Source organism: Lithobates pipiens, unplaced genomic scaffold (genome assembly GCF_037356315.1).
Source record: "Lithobates pipiens isolate NorthernLeopardFrog02 unplaced genomic scaffold, aLitPip1_a1.2 Scaffold_18, whole genome shotgun sequence".
Classification (NCBI taxonomy): domain Eukaryota; kingdom Metazoa; phylum Chordata; class Amphibia; order Anura; family Ranidae; genus Lithobates; species Lithobates pipiens.
The window spans coordinates 303,405,182-303,427,388 of NW_027507758.1; the positions used below are offsets into that span (position 1 = coordinate 303,405,182).

The window sequence follows — 22,207 nt, forward strand, 5'->3', positions numbered from 1 at the left end:
GCGTGCGCTGATCGGTGATGCGGCATGTCATTCTGATACACTGCTACACCGATCTCGGTAAAGAGCATCTAATGGAGGCTCTTTGACATGTGATCAGCCGTGTCCAATCACAGCTGGTCACAGTGTAAACAGGAAAAGCCATGTATCAGCTTTTCCTCATTTGCGTCTAACACTGGAGTAGAAGAGAGCCAATTGGCGGCTCTCCTGGCAGGGGAGGGCTGCACTGATAATCAATGCCCAGACTGGACCACCAGGGATGCCACCAGGACCACCAGGGATGGACACCACAGATGGATGACCAGGTACACCACCCATGGCTACCAGGGATGACATTCAGTTCCCAAAATATGCCAATCAGTGCCCACAAAGGTGCCAGTCAGTGCCCATTACCAATGCCTACCAGATGTCTCATCAGTGATGCCCATCAGTGCCACCTTTCATTGTCAATCCATGTCCATTAGTGCCCATCCGTGCAATCTATCATTCCCATGCATAAGTACCCATCAGTGCAGCTTTTCAATGCTCATCAGAGCCGCCTATCAGTGTCCATCAGTGCCGCCTATGAGTGCCCATCAGTTCCGCCTATAGATGCCCATTAGTGTTGCATACCAGTGCCACCTATCAGTGCCCATCAATGTCGCCTATCTTTGCCCATCAGTGCCACCTCTTTAGTGCCCATAAGTACCACTTTATTAGTGCCCGTCAGTGCAGTCTTATCAGTGAAGGAAAAAATTTACTTATTTACAAAATGTATAACAGAAACAAAAAAACCCTTTTCTTAAAAATTTTCGGTCTTTTTTTAATTTTTTGAGCAAAAAATAAAAACCCCAGCAGTGATCAAATACCACCAAAAGAAAGCTCTATTTGCGGGAACATGATGATAAAAAATTTGTTTGGTTACAGTGTAGCATGACTGCGCAATTGTCATTCAAAATGTGCCAGCGCTGAAAGCTGAAAACTGGCTTGGGCAGGTAGGGAGTGTAAGTGCTTAGTATTGAAGTGGTTAAACTGCAAATTCCTTGTAAAGTAAGATATTGCCATCACAAAGCAGAATCTTATTTCTATTATTTCTAATTTAGAATGTTCAATTACATTTTTAATGTTTGTGAAATTATTCACTTAAATGACTAGATCAAAAAACAAATATTCTTTTACAGCTGTGGAGAAAAAGGTCTCCTGAAATTAATAAAGAAAAGTTTACATATTCATTTACTGCATACATGAGAGACAAGTTACCGTAGTTTTTTTCTTTCTAAAAATCTACATAATAATGTTAAGAGCAGGCAACAGGTCACATTTTGCAAACAGCTATTTACAGGGTTTTTCTCTAAGAGACAATTTCTCTATTATTACCTCATTCAATAGTCATTATTATAATGAGTATTGCCTGGTTAACCTATATGCATACTATCACTATTTACATCTCCAGGATGCAGCTACCTGGAAAACATGCTGAGATCTGTGTCAGAATAATAATAGCTGCTGATGGCATAGTCTTGGCCCTTGAACAACCAGCAGTTAGCCACATTTTCCTTTAAGGACAGTTTAATTCCTTCTAACTGGAGACGTATTCCTTAAAGCTTACTTTCAATCACTCCCAGTACTGTCATAACTTTATCACCTTTGCAAAATAATGACAATATTTACAATCTGCTAATAGATTACTGTTAGTTAAGAAAAAGGAAAATGTGTCTGCCCTGATTAAAAATACCATAATGACTGCACAAACTTTTGTCTTGGACGTTAGATGTTTCCTAGCAAAATTGGCTGCAGGGTAAGGTGTATGTTCGCCTGACAGTTTGGAGTCAATTATCCATCAATATTTCAAGTGATTACTTAGTGGTGAGAGAGACTAAAAAAATGGAGTAAGGAAATGTTCAATTTTAAGGGCAGATGATTCATATAACATTTACTTCATGGAATCTATCTGCTTAGGCATGGAGGCAGGAGGGTGTACTTAGCTCAGAAAACCCCTCCTCTCCTCTTGAAGACCATTGGGAAGTATAAGATCATTTGCCTAGGCCTGGAAACCAGGACGTAACTGAAGAAATATACAAATAAAAGTTTAAAACAAGTAAATATGTTAGCAACCTAAAAGAGAAAGAAGGGATTAACCAAAAAAACATATACTAACCTAGGTGGATGCAGAATTGGTCCAATGCTGCATCTGCCCCCCCACTGGCTCTAAGATTGAGAACTGAGTGACCAATAACCACTGATTGCTCATTTCTACTGTTCCATGAGCAAAGAGCTGACAACTATAGGTCACTGGCTCTCTGCTCTGCCCCTCCAGCACTCACTGGAGCACTTACCTGTGGAGGGGGCAGGAGCGGCTCACTGAGAGCCTGAGCCAGCTGTTGGTCCCGGCTTCTGAGTGGATCCCATATCATAGTGATCTTTTCAGAGCCTGGACCTGCTCTGTGACATCAGCCGACAGCAGGCTAAAAAATGGGGCACAGTACGAACTACAATCCTATGATTCATAGGAGAAATACAGCCAAAAGAGCTTTAGCTATACTTCTTCTTTAAAGATTAAAAATAGTCAATGTTGATTAAGAGAGTGAAGTTCCACATTAAGTTTTGGACAGAGGGAGGAAAGGATTTTTTTTTCTAACATGATCCCAGTTTGTAAGATTTGCTGTCACTCTCTGTAAAGTTGATTGTTGTCACCAAGCTAGGAAATAAAGAACATTTGCAACAAATGCAAATGTAGACAGAAATGCTAATTTCTCTATGGGGGTGATTTACTAAAGGCAAATCGAAAAAACGAAGGAAAAGAGGCCCCACGGATAGTACGGGTAAGGGTGTTAGTGAGTATCAATGAAGTAAAGAAGTATAGAAAATGTAAGAAAAATAACATTTTATTCAAAAAATATAAAAAAATATAAATAAATAATAAAACAATACATAAGACAATACAGTACAGCTAAATCTCCCATAAGGCAGGTCAAAGAGACTCTCTATAGCAGGAGCACCACCTGGCTTAACAAGACAGGATACCCAACGTGTTTCAGAAAAATCATCATTCCTTCTTCAGGGGTATGAAAATATATGCTGTAACGTTAGAAATATTTGATTACAATTCATATAATGCTGGTACAAGATGATGACTTGATTCAGAAAGAGAATATTCCAGCGTCCCGGTTTCCAAGGTTGGTATATTAAGAGTAAAATATTTTAAAAAATTTTAAGTATTAAAGTTTTTTGCGCAAAAATATTTATGGACAGGCACATATATCAGTCAAATCACAAAATACCAAACCACGCTGTAAGAGCAGTTGCTCCAGAACGTAATCATATGCATGCATTTTTCTAATTTTTCTTGCATGTGATTGGGAAATCTTTGCAAAGTGAAGCTGTACCTAATTTACTAAGCTCTGGAGCAACTACACCTGTAGTACAACTGCACCTTGCAAAGTGTGCAGTCTATTTGCCTTTAGTAAATGTGTCCTCATTGAAGAAACTGCATAGGTGATCACTGGGATATGAAGGAAATAAAATACTCTGCCAGAGGCTTTAACCATTCCTCAGTCTATACAAACAACATATGTTTTAGATGGAGCCTTTAACCTTACAACACAAAATCCACACTGGTTATAAAACGGGGCTTTAGTTTAAAAAAAATTTTTTTTTTGTTTTAAATCCTACATAGTATTGTAGCCAAATAGTTAAAAAACATATGTGTGAATGGTTTTACTGGACAAGATATTTGCAAATCGGGTCATACACTTTGAATATTCACATAACCCTGCCAATCAGTACAGAGTAAAACTATTCAGAGCAATGTAACCCAAGTGGTTTCTTTAGAATATACTACTTGTACTACAGAGTACACTCCATTTTCAAAAACCATGTCAGAAAGCAAAACATATGTACACTGCCTTGCTCTTTTGAATGGTGTATTTTCTGACACAGTAAAAGTAAAGTCATAGTTAACATTAATTGTTGGCTTCTTTAAATCAAACAATTCTTACATTTTGAACTTTTATTTCTAGAAATGAATCACTGCCTACATTCTAAAATAATTAACCAGAGACATAATGATGTTGAGGTAGTGACATTTTGCTTATTGTACCTGATGTAAAGGCACAACAGTCCACTGCAGTCCTTACAATTGTCATATATTGTTTGTGAATCTTGGCTAAATGTATCGGAATCTTAGGCCGGGTTCAGGCTTTCCATTGTGATGGAGCCGGTTCACATATCTATGATACGGCTCCGGTGGGAATTTGAACAGGAATCCTGGTCTGTTTCAGGTACGAATTCAGCCCAAAAATTCAGGCTAAAATCAGGCCTGAAATGGTGACCCAGGACGCATAGGACCCCTGCTGGAAGCCGCATCGGAATTAGGTGTGAACCGAGCCTAAGTCACTATATTCCTTATTTTATGGCTTCTGCTAAAATTATATTATTCTAAAAAATACTTACAGTATATGCATAGTTTTCAGTATATTTGTATCTTTGATTTTAAATGCTTTTAAAAGTCCTTAGTTGGTTTCAAATATTTATCTACAGACTCAAGGTATTTCAAGTCACCAGCATTACAATGCAGGCACCTTCTAGTGCTTGAAAACACATGAATTTGCTCCCTTCTGCAGTTTTGGAGCCCCAAACCCCAGGTATGTTTAGTTGGCAAAGTCCAACACTTTTTATGGATTGCTACCCCACACATACCTGCAATTTGTTACAGGCCAGAGAAGCTGCCATAATAACAATGGAGCAATAAGAACTTCCAAAAGGCAGGGGTAGATAGGGACATAAAATGTTAAACTTTGTATATTACAGTGGTCCACAATATGGGGCTCCTGGGCTGCAAAAAAGAACATCGAAAGATCAGCGAAGGCATCAATTTCAGCTTGCAGCACTGCAGCCATTTACATGACAAAGGCAAGTATATTATAACCACTTCAATACCGAGCCTATTGTGGCACTTCTCTCCTTCATATAAAAATTATCATTTTTTTGCTAGAAAATTACTCAGAACCCCCAAGTATGATTTTTTTTTTTTTTTTAGCAGACACCCTAGGGAATAAAATGGCGTTCATTGCAACTTTTTAGCTTGCACGGTATTTGCGCAATAATTTTTCAAACGCACTTTTTAAAAAAAAATGGTTTCATGAGTTAAAAAAATAGCAAAAATTAAAGTGAGCCCAATTTTTTTGTATAATGTGAAAGATGATGTTATGCTGAGTAAATAGATACCTAACATGTCATGCTTTAAATTTGCGCACACTCATGGAATGGCGATAAACTTCGGTACTTCAAAATCTCCATAGGCGATGTTTGAAAATTTTTACAGGTTACCAGTTCAGAGTTACAGAAAAGATCTAGTACTAGAACTATTGCACATGCTCTAACGGACGTGGCGATACCTCACATGTGTGGTTTGAGCGGCATTTACATATGTGGGCGGGACTTAAATGTGCGTTCGCTTCTGAACGTGAGCTAACGAGGACAGGGGCATTTTAAATTCTTTTTTTTTTTTTACTTAATTTCTTTTTATTTTTGCACTTTTTTTTTACATTTTTTGATCACTTTTATTCTTATTACAAGGGATATATACATCCCTTGTAATAAGAATGGTGTGTGACAGGTCCTCTTTATGGAGAGATGTGGGGTCAATAAGACCCCCACATCTCTCCTCCAGGCTGGAAAGCATGAGATTGGGAAAAAAATTAATGATCTCATGCTGACAGCCATGATCGCAGCTTTGCTTATTTCCAGGAACCAGGCCGTGGCGTCATAACATCGTGCCCGGGCCTCCGACGGTCATAGAGATGACTGGTAACCATCTGGTCACCAGAAATCTCTATGCTCATCATCCGGTAGTGGGTGATTCTTTCTCTGGGCCCATGATGGCACGGAAGAGCCCGGAGAAGCACCAGATAGCAGCAGGAGGGGGGGGGGGTCCCCTCCCGTTGCCTATAAGAATGATCAAACAGTGGAACTGCCACTATGATCATTCTTATCATGCACAGAATCGCCGACCATTCTTATCATGCACATTCTGATTGGTCCCTGCTGTCTTCTAGGACCTGTGTGTCTCCCAGAAGACAGCAGGGGGACAGAGGAGGAGCCAGACATGGTGTTGATGGCCGCGGATACTGCGGCGATCTTTCACTGGAAGTGGGAGCAAACACCTGGATTAGAAAGGTATCTGCTCCCCCCTCCCCTCTGAAAGGTGCCAAATGTGACACCGGAGGGGGCGGAGGAACCAGATAAGTGGAAGTTCCATTTCTGGGTGGAACTGCCCTTTAAAGTCAGATGATTAAAATAGAAACTTGATTCGTTACCATGTCACTGAACTTTTCAGAGTGATATTTGACATTGTAAAGAATATTATATTGTCATTATAATAGTTCCTCACATCACTACTGATATGAAGACAAATGAAAAAACAAGTAATGCAAACATGGGTTTCTCAAAGGGAATTAATACAAATCAATAACATTTGCAGAAAACAGACCTGGTTACATAATCATAAACCTAACACACAAAATAACTGTGCTCCTCAGTTATACAGATTAGTTGTAAGTAACAAAATACAAGTCCAACAGGCATAATTTAGGGTCTAGTACTGCTGGTGAACCCATCTTGTCTTGTAGAAAATGTATTACCTGAAGCCAAAAAGTTTGTATGACCAGGCAACTCCAGATTAAGTGATAGAAAGAGCCAGGTGCTGAAGCGTAACGTGGATAAAGTGGACTGCATATGGGTTGGTATTGAGCAATTTTCTGAAGTGTCAAATATGATATGATATATAGTTGTATGATATATAGTTGAGCTTATCGATTTGGCATTTTGGGGGAAACATTTTTAGTGTTGTCTAACATTTCTTCCTAGTTAGTGTCTTCTATGGCCCCAATATCGGATTCCCATCTGTTTTTAGCCTTATAGGCTTATGCTGTCGCTGTAGGAAGATGAATTACGGAGTATAGGGTAGAGGTCCATTTAGTGGACTTCATGCCTGGAATAGTGTAAAATACCAGAGGTGTAGTTAGAGAGGCACTTAAGTCAGCAAACTGGGTTTGTGGGGTGTGTCAGAGCTGCAGATACCTGAAAAATAAGTGATTAGGAAGGGAAAATTCTTCTTTAAGCATCTGAAATGTTTTGGGTCCAGAAGGGGTCATGACTTGATGTAGATTATTCCATTGTTAGCCCATATCACATCGTCTGGTATAGTTAGTAGTTCTGGTATAAACCATAAAGGCGTATGGGAATGGGTTTTTAGTATATTAAGTTTATGTAAAGTGAGTTCCCTTATACGATGGTGATGTGAAAGCATTCCATCTTATATCTAGGGTATCATTGACTTGTTTTTCCGTGAAAAATAGCTCGAAGAGGAGTATGGATGTCCTTATTTAAGCTTGCTAGTTGATACAGGGTAGCAGAATAGCGCATGATCATTGGAACTATGCCACTAAAGACAGGATATGCTGCATACACAGAAATTGGGCAGGTCTTCATATACTACACTACCCTAAGCTTTTAATAGTTAATAGGATTACTTATAGTCCCTCCAAGATTAAACTGTAAAGAGAATGGTATTGAAAAATATATTGGTGTGGAGGTTATCCCATCCCATCTCTAAAACTCCTAACAAATGTGAATATATAATACAGAGACCTGGAGATACATCAACTCAGGTGGCTTTTTAAGTATGCTATATCCCTCTTCCATTGCCAAGTGCCAGAGCCTGCCACAGCTGTTCCCCTTAGTAACCCTTAATGAGTCTTTATGGGTCAATAAAACAAATTTTTAAAACAATTAATTGCAGGTGCATTTAAACAACATTTGGCCTGTAGGTGACCTACATTTAACTGTTTCAGCTGCCTTTGCATTCCCATAGACTTCATGGGGAAAAAAACATTTCTAAAGCAAACAAAAGCCAGTTGACACAGGTCCTTATGAAGGCTGTGGGTGTAGCTAATGAACTGACGTGAAGTTTGGATGGCTGGACCTCATATTGATAGTTTTTCCCAGGATCCCCTAATACCTATATTGTCTTCATGGTGGCCCTGTATATCCATCTAGAGATCCACCATGCATTATGTTTCCAGCAATCGTAGACCCCTTTGTAGTGTTGGGACTGTGCCAACTTCTCAACATGACCTCTGGATATGATCACCCCGCTTGCACGATTACTAATAGCAATATATTGCCTATCTAACAATGAAATTCAGATGTCTGATATGTGTATGAAAGTGCTGGACTGATAATAGTACAAACTGGTTTCAATTGGTCTACTGTAAAATGATTGCTTCTTAGAGGAAGCAAATCTGTGATTTAAGTCTAGTGTAGGTGTTCTAGTCCTTGTCTGCTACCTCTCTGACAGTGAAACAAGGAAGTGCTATTTATATAGTAGTTTCTTGAATATTTATAGAGGAATACCTGGTACAAAAAATCATCCCACTTAACAGACTTTTTTGAAACAGTTAATGGTTAAGATTATCAAATACTGCCAACACATTTAAGGGATAAAAAGTCTCCCCCCTTTTTCGGATCTTGAGCAGTCAGTGGTATTTAAATCACAACAGAATGCACAAAGGGACCTGTGTTAAGGCTGGATAAGGATGGTGTCTCCTGACAGGAGAACGTAATGCCGCGTACACATGACCGGACTTTCCGGCAGACTAGGTCTGACAGAATCAGTCCGTCGGACAATCCGATCGTGTGTGGGCTAATCCAATTGTTTTTCATTAAAAAATCTGACAGACGTAGAAATAGAACATGTTTCAAATGCAGGACTCAAATCCTATTGGGAAAACCATTCGTCTGTATGCTGGTCCGACTGACCAAATATGACGCAAGGGAAGCTATTGGCTACTGGCTATTGAACTTTCTTTTTTAGTCCCGTCTTAAATCATCACGCTCAAAATGAACGGACTTTCGAACGGACTTAGTCCGTTCATATGTGGCCAAGTCCATTTATTCGGAAAGTCTGTCGGAACTCCACTGAAAGTCCATCGGGAAGACAGTCGGACCTAGTCTGCCGGAAAGTTCAGTCGTGTGTACGTGGCATAAAGGTTCCAAAAACACATTGGTTGTATCTGATGCACTTAACCATTAAATGTTTCAAAAAGTCCTTTAAATTAGATAAACATTTATACCAGATAATCCTCCGTACACATTCAACAATCAATGGAAGTCAAACTTACTACATATATCAATTAGATCAGCAATATATTATGAATTCATTTCTGCATATCCTTGTTGATTTTAAAATAATTATCTTCCTGGTTGCTTTCATTAAAATTCAAAAGGCAAGTTTTTTCTCAACTGGTGCTGTTGCCCACAGCAACTAATCAGCTCATATTTTAAATTTTTTTAAATTGCTTTCATTAAAATTCAAAAGGCAAGTTTTTTCTCAACTGGTGCTGTTGCCCACAGCAACTAATCAGCTCATATTTTAAATTTTTTTCCACAGTTTAGAAAATGACAACATAAAAGCTGATTGGCTTCACACCAGTTGAGACAGAGTTGGGACAAAGTTTTTCTCAGACACTTTTTATTGATTTTCCCCATTGTTTTATATTTACTTTGTGTATATGATAGTTCATTATCCATTTATTATGCTAAATTGACTTATCAATATGATGATCGTGGGTGCAATGCCTTACAGGCTCCTAAAATAATAATAAATGCATTTTTTTTTACCTGAAAAAAATGTACATTTATTTTTTTTATTTTATTTTTTGTAAAAGTGAACTTATACTTTAAACCATATAATTTTTTTTGCTGAATATGTTTGAATAATATGAACTGTACTGTGATGACACCCTTTCTAACCATATTTAGAATAATTTGCAATTTCCTTTGGTTCACACATAGAGATAAAGTGATTGGTCTGGAACTTCAGAGGCTGACACTAAAACTCTAATTGGGTGCCCTTTCTAAAGAGTTCAATATTGTCACTCACTGACAAGCTGAGTAAAATGTTTTTGGGGGTGATTTTAGAACTACAATCAAAGCAATGCATCATTAATATTTGGTTCAAAGGACAATTTATGAAAGCAAAATTATTTTTTACATTGCTGATAAATACAATATTCCTGGCACATGTATTTTTATGCTAGATATCCTTTTGTATGAATATGCATAAAAGAGCAAAGCTAGCCAGAGAACAAAAAAACTACTGTATATATTTTTTTCTTACACAGTGCTTTAGCCAAACTAAATTAAGTTGAATATACAGTAGTTCATATTCTAAAATATATATTTTATCATTCAAAATGTTTCAGGAAAGGCATTTAGGGAAACAATATGTAATTGTGTTAGAGGTACAAGAAGAAAATACATAAATGTTAAATCTGCCTGTTTTGCAATACCCATCTACAGTATCTACATCTACTTACCATTTATACTGAATGACCACACATAGGGATACGTTTAACCACTAAACCTGGACAGCAAACCCTAATGAGGTCTATAAGGGTGAAAGGAGGAGGGAGTAATGTGTATTCTTAATTCAGACCATTTTCAAGGCTAATAGCACTATTGTCAAAAAGGGCATGGCGTACTGGGCACTGCCATGGGGGATATTTAACAAAGCATTTAAAAAAAATACTGTACAATAATGTAGAAAGGTGGGTCCTTTATATATGATTTGGCAACATGGAAAAACATTAGTCCCTTAAATTACATGCTTGGGAGATGCTTGTGAACTGTATGTGGTGTAAACGCCATCAGTGTCAGTGGGTCTATGAATGTCTATGAACCTTTTACATGGCTTAAATGCAGAAGCATAACCTAATATAAATCATTTCAACTATAAAAAAAGCTTCTTTAGCTTTAGTTGTGACACCTATTTTCTTTATCAGGTAGCAATATAGTGAACTGACTGGTGAAAGTAGTAGCCACAACAGGTCTTAAAACCAAAGGAAAGCTTATTTAAAGCCATATACAAATTGACCCACTGTAAAAACGACCAGTGGCACAACATTGTAATAGTGTAGTTCATAAGCTTTTTTCTTTGCAGTACCATACTGCATTGTGTTAGAAGTTTAATACAATGTAAAAACATTTCACAACCCGACATTTACTGAACCCCTCCCATCTCTTTATTCTTAGTTATTTCCATGGCATTCAAAATATAGACTTCAAGTAAGTGTTTGGTAGAAATTGTCTGGAGACAAAATAGTACATGCGTACATAAATAAGGCACACATAAAAAGAGACAAGGTAAGTTTTATCTGGTTATAAAAATTAGAGTGTATTATCTGAGAGACTATAGCTACAAATATGGTTTGGTGGCTGGACAGCATAAAAGTACATTTGTTAGGCCACAATATAATAGGGATAGACAAGACAGGTTTTATCTTGAAAAAAAATACAGTATTTTATCAAAGAGACAATAGACACAAATATTTTTTGTTTCTGAGAGCACCAGAATAGGCTGTAAACTTTGAGATGTTATGGAAGCCTTACCCCCACAGCAAACATTACACATTTGGCAACTGAGGTCCAGAAACATTGAGTAACACCTTTACTGTACTGGAAAACCAGAACAGGCTGCAAACTCTGAAGGGAAATGTAGGATTTATCCTGCAGCAAGCATTGGAAATTCTGGGGTCCAGCTGCAGAAACATTGGGTGGCACCTTACAGTACTGGAGCACTGGATTATGCTAGCAGAGGTTGCAGGAGGTAGTAATGGTTGAAATAATTATTTGTGGTAAGGGGACAGATGGAATTTAAAAGTTTAGTCTGTAGCATAAGCAGAAGGAGTTTCATTGTCATTGCTAATTCAAGACTGGACCATTTTAATGAAAGTGAGCCAATCCACACCGTCAGAAGGCAGGCAGACTGAGCTCTTCATAACGGATCAACCCATGACCTGATGTAGTCATCTACAGCTTCATGTAGCAATCATGTGGTTAGTGCACTGCCTGAGAGTGTAGTTGGCAGCCACTGTGGTTTAAAAAACGCTTTAATAATGGTGCTGAGGAGACTGCAGTCACCACTGTGCCTCCTTTCAAGAATCACAGTACTGGAAGTATGTTGATCATCAGAGGGGATCCTGCCAACATCAGGAAATGTAGCAAAGAGATTCTTATGCATTACCTCCTCAAAGTGCCACATTTTGAGCTTACTGTCACATGGTTGCAGGAGACCAACAATTTTCCCTTGTATTGGATACTACTGGGGATCTAGTAGGGTGGCCACCCAATATCAGTCCCATTTTTTTGATGACCCAAATCTTGGATCTTCGTGAAGACATTGGAGAATAAAATATACCTTTCATAACAAATTGCATGCAGCAAAGGGATTAAGTCCTTGGTGTTACTAAGGACAATACTGCCTTTAACAATACTTCTCCACTCACATACAACACCTTGGATAAGGGAGGATGCAATGTCCCTCTTTAAGCCTGCCCTTTTCTCTTATTCACCACCGACACTCAACCCTCCTCCTCATATCCCTTGCCTGCCTTCTACTGCCTCTCTTTCACAGAGATGGTGGTAGAAGGCAAATGATCCTGCTGGCCCTAAAGTTATCCTCCTCCTGTTTCTGTGCCTCCAGTGCATGGTCTATCAGGCTACAGGGTGTGTGCTCCAGGAAGAACATAAGAGGCATTGAATTACCAATCCTTGCCTAGTTGCTCACAGATTTGGTAGTATTTTTTTCAAAAGGTGCCAAAATACTGCATGCCTCCTGAATGATGGCCCATTGGTGTGACTCCATAGAACCTGTCTTCATACCATAATCTCATATGCACTGAGGGGTAAAGATGATTTAATTGTTACCATTGGGCAAGACACGTGGTGCAGCAGCATCTTGCATCCTTCCCAATCACAAGAAGATTAACAAAGTGGGCACTGAAGGATATGTAGCATGCTTACTGGGCCACATGCACCCTGCTGTCAACAGCATGATCAATGACACAGATAAATGACATTCTACATGATAATTGACAACAGTAATGAATTTATGGGCAAAATAATGACAAAAGGGTGCCTCCCACCGAGATGTAGTTCAGGCCATAAATACGCAGTAGAGAGCAATTCCACAAGCCTGGATAGAAGCGGCTTACAATGCCAGATTTTTTTTCAAAGCTGGCATTAAGATGGTGGACACAGTGGATGTAATGTTGAGACTTTTTTCTTTTGCCACTCCAGCAACTGCAGAAGTGACAATTGCTTTGAGAAATCTTCCCCTGGAGATGGCAGGATGGGAATAAGGTTCAAGCCCTTCTTTGTTCCTCTTCAGCATGGTCCCATGACCCACTTCCCTGTTTAATGTGGTGTATCCTAAGTCTCTAAGGCTCCTTGTGAAACTTCCCTTCCTGTCACTAGATGCTACAGATGTTATGGCAGATGCAGTAGTATGCTTTGGAGGTGGCATAGAAGTGAAAAGTAACAACACCATCTCCCCTTGTCACAGCAAAAGGACCACAGTGTGGGCCTTTTGTTGCCAACTTGTCTCATTAAGGTGCTGCTCCCGCTGAGCTCTGTAATACAGAACCATGTGTTTCCCTATGCATGTGGTATCTAAATGGCTGGCATTTTACCATGGTTTATACACTATAGGCAGATGATACAAAACAAATCAGTCATATTTTCCACCCCATACGTCTTCTCATCTCTGGAGCATGCTTAACAGTAAACTCCAGATAAGGAAACATCACTGCCTCTTGCTGATCCTCCCTACCTGATTTCCCCTCCTTCAAAGATCCTGCGGCTACCATCCTCACCCTCCTATTCTGAAATGAGGAGTGCTTACACATGACCAAGATCACAATTCTGCAACAAGTCAGTGATCATGTGATCAAACATTTCTGTGAACTGATCATTGCCAGCTTGAGGGCAGGCTTATTACAGGACGAGGAGCAGGATAAGAGCACTAGCAGACATCTTGTTTCTGTATAACTTTATGTTTTTTTCTGTGCTGGAAGAGATATATAGGAATACTTTGTCAGCCACTGGTTTTGGCTATGGCTGTATGGCACAGCCATTCTGAGTTAGTAAAGGCACAAATGCTCTATCTGTCCTGCAGAACCTGTTCACCCCCTAACTCCTCCAAATGCAGAACCTCTGCTTTTCACTTTAGGTCTGATATTTTTAATAAAGGGGACTGACTAAATTTAATGGCAGCCATAGCAATAGGAGGAGAATATGTGGTGTTATGGTGCACACTTATTTTCCACACAAGTATGCTACAAAGGGTATCTTTACTTTTGTCAACAACAAGTGTACATTGTTTACTCCAAAATAAAAAAACTCCCTAACAAAATAAAAATAAAAAGTAAAACATACTGTATCTCCCCAAAAGTAAACACACCCTAAAACACTAAACGTCAACCATTTTTACCATACAAAGAATAAAAATGGATGAAATAAAAGGAAAAATTTGCAAGGGAGAAGAAGGTCAACAGCTAAACAGTAACCACATAAAAAGCTGCTAGGTTGGATCTCTGAACTGTGAACACAGAGGTTGGCTAGACATGAATATGTAATGCCACGTACACACGCAAATTGTCCGGCGTACTTAGTCCGGCAAACAATCCGGCGGATAGTCCGGCGGACTTTCTACCACACACGGACACACAGAAAGTCCGGTGTTTGCTAGCGCGATGACGTACAGCACGTACGACAGGACTAGAAAAAGGAAGTTCAATAGCCAGTAGCCAATAGCTTCCATTTCGTACTTGCTTCTGAGCATGCGTTTTTCTTAGTCCGCCGGCTAGCATACTGACGAATGTATTGTCCGCTGAAACCCAAGTCCGGCGGAAAGATTGGACTGCAAAAATACTTTCTAAGTTCACCGGACTTTATGCTGGAAAAGTCCGCTGAAGCCCACACACAATCGAATTGTCCGGTGAAATGCGTTTTGGCAGACTAAGTACGCCAGACAATTTGATCGTGTGTGTGTGGCATAACTCAAGCTCCAACAGTCCAACAGTTACATGGATGTCTATTAATATCTGGCAACTGTCAAACAGCTAGAGAAGGAGATGCATACTTTACATTTTAATCTGTGACCTCATTTAGCTAAGTAGTCATGAGGGTAATTGCTGTTGTTATCTATTTAAAACTGCATTTAAAATATATATTGCCTAAAGAAACAATTGTTGGTGCTGAAATCTATTACTTCTGTTCGTGGGGTGCAGCAGAGGCCCAGATTAGACAGATGTCCCCCCAAAACTAAACTGTTCTAAACTGTTCTAAACTGTTCAAGAGAGATGACAGCATTCAGTCATTCTTTGGTGTAGGACTATAATTATATTTTTTAATTATGCATTTTTCAACTCTATTTGCAAATTAGGCAAAGCACTAAATAGCATTTTTAGTGAATCATAAAAATCATACATCACAAATGCTTGGGCTCCTAAATATATTAATTCTCTGTAGATCAACATATTCAGCCTATTCAAAAAATAACAGATCACATATCTTTCTCATTTAGTAATTGTTTTTGGTAATTACAAATGTAGGAAGGCCTGCATGTGCGACTACATGTATTTACTAAAGTAATGCTTTTTCACCTTAGGCTGCATTTACTTCAAATACCAAATCGAGTTCTGGGAACATTTTTATTGTTTCTCAATTCCCCTGACCTTAATTGTTTGTTTGAAATGAAAACAGACCAGAGTGAAAATCCTGCCTTAGTAAATCCATGTCTTTTTGCTTTTTATCCACTTTCGCTATATGTTTTCACTGTATATAATTCTCCTTGCTCTATGTATAAAGAAAGTAGGAAAGGAAAGCAGCTCTTGTTGCCGAGAGCAAACAAGCCAATCCAGATGTACAATTTTCTTTTGCAGGTTGAAAAATAATATGTAACACTTCCTTATTTTCTTTTAGTAATGCACACATGTTGCTGTCTTCCTGTATTACCCCAAGGGACAATATACACTCCATGGGGCAGATTTACTAAAAGCAAAGATTTCTTAGATGGGCTGTCGATTCTTGTGGTACTAAAAAATGCCCTTTACTGCATTTGTTAAGTCATCTATTTGTGATGTTAATGTGTTTGCCATGCACACTGGCTTAAAGCGATTTTAAACCCATAACCAAAAATTGAATATATTGCCACTTACCAATCACTAGATGTGGTGGCTGCATTTGTTTTTTTTAGGGTTTTCCCCTCTGGTTTCACCTGGTGATCTGGCCAATAACACACCTCCTGGTCTTAGCCCTTGTACACACGGTCGGAGATTCCGACGGAGTGTTTCCTATCGGACCGTTTTGTCGGATATTCCGACTGTGTGTGGTCTGCATCGGACTGTTTCTGTCGGAATATCCGACGGACCAACTTTTCCAACTTGCCGATAAAATTTTACGACAAAATGCTCTGATCGAACATACTCCGACGGACAAAGTGCCACGCATGCTCAGATCAAATTCCTAGACCAAAGCCATTGGCTACTAGCCTGAACGTAGTCCCGTCGTAACGAAATAATGTCATCACGTTATGTACAATCGGATTTTCCGACAACTGAGTCCGACCGCGTGTATGCAACATCACTTCTGGACCTCTTCCGGAATTAATTAGTCGGAATTAATCCGACGGATTTGGTTGCAGGAATCTCTGACCGTGTGTACGGGGGCTTAGGGTACCTACACTGTGGATGAAGGATCAGCCTTTGGCCAGCAGCGCTGCCAGTCTGGAGGGTCATATTAGATATTATTATTATTATTATCATTATTATTAATATTTATAAAGCACCAACAGTTTACGCAGCACTGTACAACATGAGGGCAGGTGGTATAGCTACAATATAAGGTAGGAGAAGAACCAAGGAAGAGTACAGTCACGGGGACCATAGCAATGGTTTTGTTTTGAGGAGGAGCGGGTGGTCAGCCATATCAAGGGCAGCAGGGAGGCCCTGGAGTAGGAGTACAGGGTAGTGACCAATGACCATTGGTTGTAGCCTTTAGTAAATTGTTTGTGAGTTTTAGGAGAGCAGTGTCTGTGGACTGGTGAGGGGAAAATCCAGACTGAAGGGGATTAAGAAGGTTATTCTCAGTGAGGTGATAGCTAAGTTGGTTGTAGACCAGACATTCGAGGAGCTTGGAGGGAATAGGGATTACGGACCAGGGATACAGGTTGTTAAGTATGGGGGGGACTAGTGCATGTTTTAGAGAGTTGGTGAAGATGCCAGGAGAGAGGAAAAGATTTAAGATATGAGTGTGTAGGATATAGCCAGAGGGTGATCATAGTATTTGTAAGGGAACCGGATCCAGGGGCAAGTGTTTACGTGGGCATTAGAAAGTCGTTTAGCAACCTTGTTTATAGTAGAGGGCTTGAATGAGTGAAGTATAGAGTGTACCTGTGGTCATGAAGTGTTTAATGGGGGAGATATCTGTACAGTGGACATCTCATCACAAATCACATCAATCCTATTTTTGAAGTGATTTCACCAAACTTTCACCAAAAGGCATCCACAGCATAACTGATATACACTCATTCCATAGTGTAATTCTATAAAACGTTTAATCATTAAAAGCGACAATAATGCACTTACACTCTTGCTGTATGTATAAAAGCGTGTAGCAAAAAGTATTCGAGCCGGCCAGCTCTTGATCGCTGCCCATTGCTTCCGGGACAAGCGTGGAATTGTGGTGACATCAGTACCCCACTCCACCCTATGCCGTTTCATCAAAAATTACATCTTCCAGGGGCACACTTTTTTTTTCTTTCTGAGACTTGTCTTATGCCACAAGCTCTCAAGAGTGCGACTACATTTTTTTAGACTTCTGGTGTCATCTGTTTGCCAAGGTTGTAAGGGTCGGGGCCTAATTCTGTGTGTAATAAGTGGGGCAAGTGTGTCCATGGAAGATGACAGTGATCTGTAGATATACTATCAGATTTAGATACACTAACAAATTAAAGCTAACATACAGCTAACACTTTATAAGCAGTTACAACAACAGTTTTACTTTTGAGATAAGAGTTTTATATACAGTAAATAAAAAAGCACCCTGTCAGTGTTAAATGATTTGTCTCAACAATCTAACTGCTAAATCTACAGGGCAGCTTGGTGGCTGGATCATAAGGTGACAACAAAAGAAAGAAAGCCTAAAAAAGAAGACAAACGTAGCCATCACATCAAAGAATCCGTACGCTGCAATATAATAAATGTTTGCTTTTTAGTTAAATATACTGCTTTAATATCACAGGAAGGCAAATTTAGGAAAACCTTGGCACCCACTGCAAAAGTGTAATGCTTACAGTTTCAAACCTGAAATCCATTGCTTAGAAAAAGTCATACCTGGATATTAAAGCTAATCTCCAGGCTCCACTTGTGCTCAACCCCCATCCACCTCTAACTAATGCTGGCATTACAAAATATAGTAAAATATCTAAATGCTCTTTTTATTCACCTAAGGCTGCGGTCACCTGATGTTCCAGTCCTAAGTTTTCTCTTTTCTTCTATATACAGGAGGCAGGGTCCTTCCTCTGGTGTCCATGTCGCTGCTTGCCTAAAAAGAACATATCCTATTGGCTGTCCAGTGGTAAGGTTCTCTCAGGATCTAGAGGAGGAGTCTGCATTGGTAATCTCAGTGTGAGACAACTGTCAGGGACCAGCCAGCATGGGCACATGTGCAGCTCTGGATTAGCAGCACCTAGAAGCAGCACTGGCAAGTGACCAGGCAGCAGACTTAAGTGAGTATATATTTATTCACTAAGTAAGAAAAAAGCATGCAGGACAGGTTAGAGGAGTGTGGGAAGAGGGTTTATATTTGTCCAGAGATGACTTTTGAACTCTTTTTCCTTTAAAAAATAATAAATATTTTAAAGTATACTTTATTCTGGATTGTACATGTAAAACAAGTTAGAAATAAAAATAAAGCATGACTTTTTAAAATTCTTTGAATAGGTTAATTTCCTATAAATATTAAAATATTATTTTCAGTACTATCTGAGCTTTGAACGGTCATACTTTTGATCATACATATAAGTTTAACAATTCTATTATCGCACCTAAAAATGCAATTAATGCGTTCAGACAGCAATATGTTTCACAAATCTAGATTTTTCCTTTCTACTTACAGTGTAATTCTAAAGAACTGCACTAAATACAGTGCTCACTGATATTCAGGACACCATGTCCTCTACATATGCATGTTGATAAAAACACAGTTATATAAAGTCAATATAATATTATTTTTAATAATAGAACATAATCCATGTGCATGTCATCTGCTTTGTTTCGTTGATGTTACAACATGATATGCAACATTTTATATTCACGATATGTGTTTATTGTACCATGCACTTGTGTTAAAAAGCATCCTGTTCTCTTTGTATCGCTTCCTTTGTGTGAAATACCTGGTGTTCCTACCAGTCAACCTGCTTTCCTATTTCAAACTGACTACACTAGGCATGGGAGCATGGGAGCACAGGCTACCTGTCTTCCAATGACCAGACTTTAACTCGCCCCCAGCCATTGACTGTATAGCTCCCTAAGCTGAGAACTGAGATTATATGATCATGTATATATTAAAAAAATGGGTATATCTATCTATCTATATATATATATATATATATATATATATATATATATATATATATATATATATTTTTTTTTTTTATTTTTTTTTTTTTTTCAGTGATCACTTATTCTTTGTTGTTCTCAATTGCTTTTCTGTTAAACTGAAAGGGTTCTTTGCAAGTTAAGAGTTCATACAGGCATACCCCACTTTGAAGTACACAATGGCTATTATTTACTAAGGCTGGAAAGTGCAAAATCAGGCTCACTTTTGCTTAGAATCCAATGAGCTTCTAACCCCAGCGTGTTCAATTAAGCTTTGGTAATAAAACCTGGAAGCTCATTGGTTTCTATGCAGAAGGGAGCCTGATTTTGCACTTTCCAGTTTTAGTAAATAAACCCCATTGTGTACTTAAAATTGGGGTACGCCTGTATATACTTTTTAAATATGCACATTCTTAACTGACCACAAATGTAAGGGGCAGTTCACCACCAAGTTGGTGTATCTTGATGAAAACATATGCATCACCAAGTACCCCCTTTTATTGGTGTTCAGTGACATACTCCCTTACAATGGTGGTAAGTGGAAAGATGTTCCTCTATGTAGGTGACTCCAATTTAAGAGTACACTCTATCACTGTCTATCAAAGGGAGCTTTTATAATGGGAGAGATTGCTTCAGTCTGTTTTCCATGCTGTGCTATACATTAAGTGCTCCATCCTGCTATACATTCTGCTGTACGCTACATGTTTTTAAACAATGCACTCAATCTAGGTCATTATTAGCGTATTAAAAAAAGCAATACTGACAGCAACAAAGATGTGCTAACAACAATCATTAACAGAATCCAATCTCTTGATTGTGACTAAAGTAATCTAAAATCTGACTGTTTTCTATGGATTAATGCAGTTTGTGTATTACAATTCAATGTTCTTTCTCCAAATACACCCGAAAAAGTAGCCCCATTGTACATAGCATTTAGCCACTTATATTATACAAAATGTTACCTCATAAATTTCCCAATATTTTTATTTAGCTGTATTTTACTATTCTATCTGTTACTATACAAGAAGGAGCAACATGCATACACAACTGACCAATCTTTGCAGTAAATAACACAGACCGAACTCCATAAATGCGTAAACAATTGCCATGGTTGTGCATCTTGTAATGGAATTGTCTCTACAATATTATTATACAGGTTTTATACAATATATGTTCATCTTTAATTTGGTAAGTCATTAGTATTAGATTCAGGTATAAGTTGATACTTGAAGACTGACGATCAGTAGCCTGACATCACCCACTCTCTCCCATCTCCCGAGAATGCATACCAGTTTAAAATATTCTAGTCAGAGTCTAGTCATTAAAGTGTAACTTCACTCTCTCAATCACCATTAACTATTTTTAATCTTTATGCTGCCAGCATTAGTAAATATAATATTCCTTGCTATATATTTACTTGTTTTTTTTTTACATTTCTGCAGTTACTTCCCGCTTTCTGTACTCGGCAATGAGGTCATACATCCCAGGAGTCTTCAGGAGGGAAGGAGGAGCTTTATAAGCTAAACACATCCTCCTGTCTGAATGCCTGATCCAAGAAAAGATGGATTCAGGAAGTAAATGATACATTAATCACCTGCCCTTACTCAAGATGGCCACAGCTAGAAATGCTAGGAACATGTTTTTCAAAGTGATTTCTCTGAAAAATAAAGCATTGAGATATAGATGGATGGGAGAGTTTGCTTTGAATATAAAAAATATGAAAATCCTAACTGGTAGAGAAAGGATACCTGATAGCTTATAACAGGCAGCCCAATGGAGAAGTCCAGTGGGCCTTGGCTTACAAATGGAACATGTTGCACCCAAACAAGCTCCCATGGTGCAGTGTTTGAGTGGGACATCTAACCTAATTGACAGTTTGAGACTTTCAAGAGAATTTTAGTCTGTGACCAGAACACACCAGGAGAGTCTAGCAAAAATCTTGAACTGAAAGACAGCAAGCCAGGAGGCTGCTTATGGCCCATGTTGCTGTATCATACCGAATATACCTTTGTGTGGGAAAATTACGTCACTTTTAGTTTCAGCCATAAACTTGGGCAGGAAGCCCCGAAACCTGCACTTGTAAAATGACTTCTGCCGTAAAAATGCTCTACTGATGCTCATTCCTAAACGACCTTACTGCAGGTATAACATTAGTCTATAAGCAGGAATATATTTATTGACTTAAATTCAAACAAAAGCAATTTTGTTTTTAGGGCCAGGGTGGGAAATTTAAATCAAATGTCTCTTGGATTTGTTATTCTGTATGACCTCATTTGGGCAGATTTTTTTTTCACTTCCTGTTCCTGTGACGCTCATATTAAAATGAGGCAAGGTGGCATATACATCAACAAAAAAGTATCAGAAGGGAGACAGCAATCCAAAATAAATTCACATCTTCAGGTTCTTTTTATACAGTGTATAAACATACAGTAGATGCTGATAGAGTGTGCATTGATGAAACAATGGATGGAACAATTGTAATCAAACTCAGTGAAATATAAGCATCGCTAACCCACTGAAATGCTTGCCAAGAGCTTGTATTGTAACATTTCGGAACCACAGAAGGTACCCTTCATCAGGCCTTGAAAAGTTGAAATATAGGTGAAAAATATATGCTTCTGATGAACATTCTGTTGTGCTGTGATGTGCATTTTTCACATTGAACAAAAAAACTGACAAAGACCCTTTCCTGTTTTATCCTAAACAAAAAAGAAAAAAATTCCTACACT

At 38.7% G+C, this 22,207-nt stretch overlaps 1 protein-coding gene across 2 annotated transcripts in view; it reads right to left on the minus strand.

Moving 5' to 3' along the window:
* GRIK2 (glutamate ionotropic receptor kainate type subunit 2) overlaps positions 1-22,207 on the minus strand; it is a 984,426-nt gene that overhangs the window by 940,732 nt on the left and 21,487 nt on the right. The gene's annotated exons all lie outside the window — the stretch shown is intronic.